General features: G+C 34.4%; 1 protein-coding gene across 1 annotated transcript in view; it reads right to left on the minus strand.

The window, feature by feature from the left end:
* LOC111987787 (uncharacterized) overlaps positions 1-9,149 on the minus strand; it is a 28,618-nt gene that overhangs the window by 11,517 nt on the left and 7,952 nt on the right. The gene's annotated exons all lie outside the window — the stretch shown is intronic.

The following is a 9,149-nucleotide window of genomic DNA, read 5'->3' on the forward strand; positions in this document are numbered from 1 at the left end:
CATTGCTCCGGCAAATGGTGGCATTACAGTTAAGAAGGATGCACACAGGACTGTGAAAAATCACATTCCAGGTTTTAAGGAGTTGGTTACGGAGAATGATCGTGCCATCCAAACCGATTCAGAGTTTTCAAATTTAAAAACGTTTTCAACTGACTATGTGCCAGATAAGAGCGTGATTTCCTCTGGCTTGATTGAGGTAGTAGTCATGGATGAGGATACTGTCATCCTCAATCGTGACTTAATGGGGAAACAAGGTGAGAAAATATCTCCACAGGTTTTTGAGGGATCAAGAATATCTCCATCGGTTTTCACGGTTGGTTGTGGTAACGTGAAAGGAAACAAGAATAATAATAAGGGCCGGCCTAAAAAAAGTGGTCATATAGATAAAGGTGTGAGTCAGTCCTTGCTTAGCCCAAAAAAAGTTGAGTTCGTGGAGAAGTCTACAATTGAAAGCCCGAAAACAATGATGAATTGGAAGAGGCTTACCACAAGACCTCCGAATTTTATCAATTCTTCAATTGCTGATGTGGAGCCTGGGCATAAAAGGAAGTAGGCAGAAAATATGAATAAGGAGGCTACGGGTTTTAAGGGAGAAAAGAAACACAGACCTGTGGAGAAGCAAGGTATTATGTCAACCATGAGATCAATAGAGGTTGCAAGGCAACCATGTCAGGCATGAAGACACTTCTAAGGAAAAAAAAAAAAATCATCACGTTGATTTCCATGTAAATCAAGAAGGTGTCGTTTGGCATTTTTTCAAGTTTTCTGGGCATTCGAATTTTTTTTTTCTTTGTTTTCTTTGATTTTTTACGATGTAATCGTGTTTCTCTAGCATATGCTAGTGATGCAAAAGAGAAAAAGGGGGTCATATGTCCCCATCTCTCTTCCCCATTGAATATATATTTTTTTTTAATTAATAAAGTCTACTATCGTTTCCTCTCAAAAAAAAAAAAGAAAAAAGAAAAAAGAAAAAAAAAGTTGATGTTATCTTGCAAACGTATCTCTTCTCACTAACCCATGTACTCGGTCTTGGCAGTTTGATATGATCCAGCGATTCTTTTCCCTGAATGATGCAAAAGCTATATTGAGCATCCCTTTAAATATTAAACTACTTGGTGACCGATTGGTGTGGGCCTATACACCAAAGGTTAATTTTACAGTTTGTAATGCATATAAATTGGTTGTGGATTTGGGAATAGGCAACACCTCTGGGGGAGCATCCAACGTAGAGAATGCCAAAATATTTTGGAAGACAATATAGGGGTTAAATATCCCAAACAAAGTCAAGTCCTTCGCATGGAAAGCAAGCAAGAATATATTGTCGACAAAGGCGAATTTATGTCGAAGGAAAGTACTAATTGATCCTGTTTGTGAAGCCTGTGAAGGTGGAATTGAAAGTAGTGCACATATCTTTTGGGAATTTGATAAGGCTCGTGAGGTTTGGCAGCTCTCTGGACTCACTTTTGATACCTATCGTTCGGTCTTCCCTAAGTTTGTGGACTTATTGTGGCATCTAAAATTTTCACAACATGTGGGGGATGATACTCTGGAGTTAGTACTCATGATAGCATGGAACATTTGGTACAACCTATACATTACACCACTAAGGCATAGGAGAATGCAAATGTGGTTGAATTTGGACCTACAAGTGGAATGGTTATGAGCAAATGAAGAGGAAGCATTGGCTAAAAGATCCTAATCCTGGTCTTTACCAAAGGCGTGACTACCTTGGGAAGGAAGTAAGATATGCACCTAACATAGTACTCAAGCACTCACAAAAAGGGAGATAGTAACTTTCTAAGGTCAACAACTATGAGGACACCCCTTATTGGTTGAATGTATGTTGGACCACTTCAGAGACACGTATATCATTCACAGTACTCCTGATGTCCCTCTCAATGTCCAAGGCCTGTCTTCCAAGCAGTGGCAAAGTCACCTACCCACGGGCCTCAGTGCCATGTTAGCGCAATCTCTATCTTCTAGTCAATAGATAATATCACAACTGTGAAAAGGTCCAAAATAAGGAAATGATGACTTGACACATGTCTTTGTACTCAGCCATATTCCTTAGATTATAAGATGAACATGCAGTTGTATTTTAGGGTAAGAACCCAAGTAGATATTTGAGAGAAGAGAGTAGAAAGTTAATAAGATAGAAGTCAAGGTCTCTTTTTAAGGAAAAACACCCTTATTATACAAGAGAAACCTCTTTTCTTCACATAATACAAATCTGAGCAAAGCAAGAACATTCTATTCTTGCTCAAAACGTGGTTTTTCATTCCTTTACTAGGGTTTTCCATGTACATCTTGGGTCCTTTTTACATTCTTACTATTACTTTGTTCTTCTCTAATGTGTGTCATGTCAAAGGTAGAATCTTTGTCACTTGGAAGTTTTTTCATGTAAATGTACAATTAGATAACTTATTTTGTTTCTTTATATAAGCTCAAATCTAACTTGCATGTACACAACCAGAACTAGGCATGACATGGTAAGGCTCAACAACTCAGCGGGGCAATATTACATAAGGCATGAGTTTTGTTAGAAGAATTTCAGACAGCCAACTTCAGCACGCCTCACACTGTGTTTGATAAGGAGGCTCATTGGGTGGCTTCGCTCTATCATGGGTATAAGGTCAATGTCGACAGCGCAACTGCTAATTTTCAGTCATCCGAAGTGGGGGTTATTATTCAGGATAGCACAGGTCAAGTGGAAATAGCTATGTCTAAAATGCTTCCTATTCCTTTGGGACCTCTGGAATTCGAAGCCAAAGCATTTAAGGAGGGAGTCCTCTTTGCTTGGGATGTGGGGTTAAGGGAGGTAGTCTTTGAAAGCAACTCAAAGATAATCATGCTACTCTACAATAAGTCGGTAAACCACTTACTACAATTTGCAATATTATTGAGGGGATTCGGCAAAAGCTACAAGACTTTAGAAGAGTGCAAGTGAACCATGTCAAGTGAGAAGGCAATCGTCTAGCACACAACTTGGCACAACATGCCAATGATGTTTTTGATTATGTAACTTGTATAGAGGAAAATCCTAGTATGATTGAGTCTTCTTTGGCTTAAGATGTATTATTTTTATCTTCTTCTTAATGAAAGTTACGAATTTCTTATCTTAAAAAAGAAAAGAAAAGAAAAGAAAAAAGAAAAGAAAAGTGGATGTTATCTCAATTTTTTTTTTCATTTTTCTCCTTATCCATGCGATGTACGTACTAAAAGAATATTAAAACAATCAACTTAATTTTCTCTAATTAAAACTTGAGGGTTTCAGAACTTTAGAAATTAAAATAGGCTTCATTATTAATTTTATAGGTTTCTAATATTCTGCTAAAATTTCGCATGTGACTAATTATAAACATATTAAAATTATGAATAAGGTTTTTTTTTAACTGAAAATGAAATTCTATTACCAATCTTTTAAAAAATTAATACTCCGATTAAAACTTATTTATAAAAGTTTCAATATTTAAAAGAAATTTTAATTTTTTAATTATTACATTAGCGGTTATGTAACTTAAATCATTTTTTATTTATTCCAGTAGCTCTTTTATTATTCAATATTAATTATGTTATTGAAATATTTCTTGAGTTCACATATATTTCTTGATTAAGCTATGTATCACATGAATAAAATACAAATAATAATTAATGTTTGTCCAAGTCTTGCATTTGTATGAATTTGACTTTGAGCGTATTGATTACTCATCTTTTTTCTTATAAGAAAAAAATGATATCCCTCTATAATATCTAAAATTTTGTAAAATAATCTACTTAACCAATTTCATATCGAACCTTCAAAGCAATGAACAACATTGTTGTTGAGCGGTTTTAGACCCCTTAAACACACAGATTGCGTAGCCTAGATTAATTAGCCAAGTTGTTACTTAGTCAAATTAAGCAATTCTAGGTTAAAACAATCCAAATAATCATATCAAGATATAAAGCAGCGGAAAATAAATAACACAAGATATGATCACCCAGGAAACCACACGGTAAAAACCTGGGGAGGATTTGACCCACCGATCCTCAAGGCATAACAGAATTCACTATGAAAGAATTGAAGTTCTTACAGAAGGACTACAAGCTCCCTAAATTTGTAGTCAACATCTTTTATTCGCTCATTTGGATCTTATTTTTTGATTTGTATTCTAATTTTTTTTTTAGAAGATAAAAATTCTACTCTAACCTAATCTAAGTGTATATGTGTGTGAAGCTCCCTCTTGGAGACTTGAATTCCGGTCCTTGCTCCCCACACCCCACAAGCACTTATACTTGTGAAGTGACCATTGCACCAAAGGTGTGCGATAATTGTATTCTAATTTTGAAATATCATTTATTGGTCATTAATTTGCTTTATTATCCATTATAGCTTTTGAATTAATATGTATTTAGTATTGTATCAAAAAAATAAATTCTTAAGTCTAAACAATATTTAAAATATAAATAAAAAATCTTTAATAATTAAGTAACATGCATATCCACACCTATTGTGACCTAATATTTCGAAAATTGTCTCAGTAACTTCTTAACAACTTACTAGTCCTATATAAACCATTCTTCATAGAATCAACAGTCACTACTATTTCCTTAGCTTTCATTACCTAAAAAACAACCTCTGTGAAGAGCCAAAATGGGTTCCTACACTCTCAAAGTCTTTGCTCTTTTTCTGTCAGTGGCTGCCATTATCATATATCCTTCTCTGCAAATTCCCTATGACATCTTGGAAAGAATTTGCTACTAAATTGATGAAACAGATTTTTGTTTGAGACATTTACAGAGTGATCCGCGTACTATTTCAGCAGACCTTCCTCAACTTTCACTAATATCTATTGAGCTATCAAAAAACCTGTCTCAAAGAACTCTACAGACTTTCATAGAGTTTAACAAAAATAACACCGACCCTTATCTAATAGTTCCTTTCAAAATGTGTGTGATAGAATTCAAGAAAATTCCACCCAATATTGAAGCGACTTATCAGTTGTCACAACAAAGGCAGTACAAGAAAATTACTCAGTTTGGACAATGCTTGGATAGAAGCTTACAACTGTAACTGTACCCTCTTTGACTCAATTTCAATCTATGATATTTGCAAACCTGTGCTCTCAACCCTTGATACTGCAAAAAGTGTAAACAAATATGTTCAATCTTCTGAATAGTAGGACATGATTTTGTCTTTGCTAGTTGTTTGATATCACATATTTGTTATCCATTTCACAGTAGTGATGGGTAATGGCAATGTGAGTATTAAGAAATAGCTGTAAAAAAAAAACCAGTCTTATATATATGCCTTGATTCATTGCTTTGACTTTGTTGAAACATACATTTATTTTTTATTTATTTTTTTGTAGATAGATAGGAAAAGAATACATATGGTCGACTCTGACTAATCTATTGAAAATCTATAGCCGATCTCAAAAAATTAGGCACTAAGTTTTTGTTTTTGTTGTAGTATATATAGTTGGAGATTACGGAGGTGGGGTTCAAATCACAAACGTTAAACACTAAATAGGGTGTCACTATACCAGAGAAATCAATCTCACTTGAACCTCATGAATCATATGTTTTAGATGGGAAACCTTAACATATATACCAAGTTTAGCCTGTTTCAGTTGAAGGATATATGGTTGCAAATCAATGTTTGAACTGATGAAATGCAAAATCTATCTTCATGAGTGGAAATAACTTTTGGATTTATTTTTCAAATAGTTATTGTTAGGTTCCAAATATTTAAGAATTTATGTATTTAGAACTCTAATTTGTATTATTAGCAAACCATGATCAAAATAGGTTATTTAGTCTTGTTTAGACGTGCTCAAAGTTGTAATATTTATGTAAAGTTGGAACAAGCTGATGCAGGATTTAATAGTGCTTCTCGGCTTGGTTCGATCGATCAAAGCTTAGGCTCAATAAATCGAAAATCGGGTCAGATGCGTTTTTACTACATAATTCCAACTTGGCCCTAACTCCTAAAACATTTAGGGTTTTATATTTTTACCCTAGGTATATAAGGCAAACCCTAGCCACGTTTTAGAGGTTGTTCATATTGTTGTTTTGTGTAAATCTTTTATGAGATCTAAATGAGCTTTCCTTTACACAAACCTTAGGGTTTTCAAGGAGGAGATGTTATCTACACCTTGATGATCAACTTAGTTGCTGCCATTAAAACTTAAAGAAAAACAAGCGTGGGTGTTTGTACTTGCTAGAGAATCTAAGAAAGAAGAAGTTCATGATCTTGGAGCTTGCACGTGGTCTTGTCAATAAATTCTACCCACCAGCAATAAGAAGTCAAGCGTGGGGGCTTGTAAGTCTTATTGTATGAACTTCGATTCTTTCAAGATAGTGGATTCAAGTTTACCTTGAGGATAGCTAGGTCAAATTCTCCCCAGGTTTTTACCGTATGGTTTCCTGGGTCATCATATCATTGTGTTATTTATTTTTCCGCTACTTTATACTTGATATGATTATGTGTTTGTGATAACCTAAATTTGCATAATTTGACTAAGTTAATCACTTGGCTAATTAACTAGGTTAATCTGGTTGGGTTAAGGGTCTAAAAACCGTTCAGTTATATTAAGAAAACATTAAACTAAGTGACCATAATATCTCTTATGTATAACAATATCAATAACTATTAGACAATGAGTAGCCTTTCCTCTAGTAGTTCAAAATTTAAACCCAGTAACTCCTTTTTCAGAAGGAGGAGAATTCAGTAACACTCTTAGAAGATCCAGTTGTCACATTTGAGGTTTAGTGAGTGAGAACAAATGTATATGATACCAAACCATTCATGTTTATGCCAAGTTGCCTACATGCATTGATGCAGTTATCCTCAATATTCTGTAAACTTTTAATATCATTGTATTGATAACCAGAATAAGAACATTTGAAGCTAACATGATAAATGCTACGGCCCATCAACAATAAATGCATAGAGTCATTGTAATTAATATAAGTAATCCCCCCCCCCCCCTCATACTTCTCATCTAAATCAAACAAGAAGATGGCTTCCATTCTTGTTTATTCCCTAAAATTCTGTATGCAATCTGAAAAATACCGAGGAAAACATTTTTTATATGAATGAACTTCCTATTGACCTGACAACCATGCAACTGATACACTGGTGTGTGTGTGTGTGTGTGTGTATATATATGAATTTTCATTTTTCATTCTATTATAAGAATCATACACATAGTAGATATGTGATCATAAACGATTTAAACTAATCAGCACTGAATTATCAATCCCATAAACGCTAATCTGAAACTCTCTTCACTTCTTCCAACCAAAAGGCAAGATGTCTTCAAATACTTTCTACATTAGTCATCTCCCTTTTCATCTGCCCTACTTTGGGTGGTCCAAGAACCCAAGAATTAATCAATTAAATATGTAGTCAAGTGGAGGATTATGGATATTGTAACAAAGTTTTAAACCAAAATATGAAGGCCTTAACAGACATTTTTGGTCTGGCTCAGATATCACTTGGGCAAGGTACAAATAATGCAACCTACACAAATCTTTTAGTTAGGAGGCTTCTTTGGCAATACAACTGACCCGGCATTGAAACAGTATCTTACAGAGTGCATAGATGATTGTTACATGGTCATGGAGCCTTTCTTGAGGCATTTAGGTACTTTCATATGAGAGACTCATAAGGATTAGATACTTGCATCTCCAGCAGCTTAGTCATGCATGTAAACAGTTATTTTTGTTTACATTTTTCAATGAACTATCCTCATTTAAAATTATTTCTTTTCACATTTATTTTCCTCTCTTTCCTTGTGGCCTCAATTTTTTATTTTCAAATATTTATTTGGAGAAGCTACAGCACTCTCCACGCAGAGTGATTGTAGCTTCTCCAAACTTTTTGCCTAAGATAGAGTCTGCTGGAGCCTGATTTTGAAGTTAACTATCTAAAATGGAGAAGATTTTGGGTTTGACAATGTGAAGCTTTTTTCAAGAAACTAAATGTAAACCCTTCAAGAGACATGAATATATAAATGGGGGAATAAATTATGAATAGATAATGTTACGAAAATCATGGTCTTCATGAAACTGATATCTGATATGAACTTAAGCCATTGGAAGTTTATTCAGCGGGTGTGAGCAAAGGTTTAGCTGGATGTATATCCTGCAGTAATATTTCAAGCTTAAAAAATCCAAATTCACTCTTATTAGACTCATTTCAGCAAAACATTAATGTGAAAAGGATTGAGTTTGACTAACAGAGCACAGTCAACAACCTAACCGAGAAGGCCATGACACATACAGAGTCTACAAGTTTAATAAATTTTAACAAGATGATTTTTGCACACTCCAGTACAAAGAATTCCTCTCCATTGTTGAATATCACATACCTCACTTGTTTAGTGATTTTCAAAAACTAGCATCAGAGTGTGACATAAATCACATATAAAGTATCTTCTACAAATTAGAAGATAAGATTGCTAAATGTACATGCGAAGGTCACAGGTCAAAAAAGATCAAATCAGATCCAAGTTTCAGTGCAGATCATCGGCCCAACAAGGCAACACGCTCCTTCTGTACTGTCAGTGAAAGGTTGATATCAAAAAGCTCACACCGTATAGGCATCTCCATCTCATAGAAGGGATTCTTCAAGACATAATCTGTATACAATTCGTAGATAACTTTCAAGAGAGCTTCCATGTGCTGTGTCCCAGGCTCACAGACCACAAAGAACTTTGTCCCTGCCAAAAAAGCAATTAATCTGTAAGTCTAATTTTTCCAGAAAGAACATCAATTACAAGCTCATTATTTAAGATAAACTCGTTAAATTTCACTTCCAAAGTGTATAGTAGAGTGTAGTAAAACCCAAGAATACTCCTTTACTCATGAGGGAGAATTTCAACTTAATGGTAATATTGCAAACGTCAAATACCAGATACGAGGGGCCCATATAAATGCAAAAGCAAAACATACCAAGGGTACTTGGGCTACAAGGCTCTTGACAAAAAATATACCAATGCTGAAACAGATGATACATCTTTAATAGATTAAATTTTATTATTGGTTAATTTTCAAATAATGTGGATACATGTCTGAGGTATAGATTGTTAAAATTGAAAATTTATTTGTTTTATGGAATTTGAATGCTGTGGCAATCAAAATGTGACCACATTAAAATTCAA

Source organism: Quercus suber, unplaced genomic scaffold (assembly GCF_002906115.3).
Source record: "Quercus suber isolate HL8 unplaced genomic scaffold, Cork oak 2.0 scaffold_27, whole genome shotgun sequence".
In the NCBI taxonomy this organism is placed as follows: Eukaryota; Viridiplantae; Streptophyta; class Magnoliopsida; order Fagales; family Fagaceae; genus Quercus; species Quercus suber.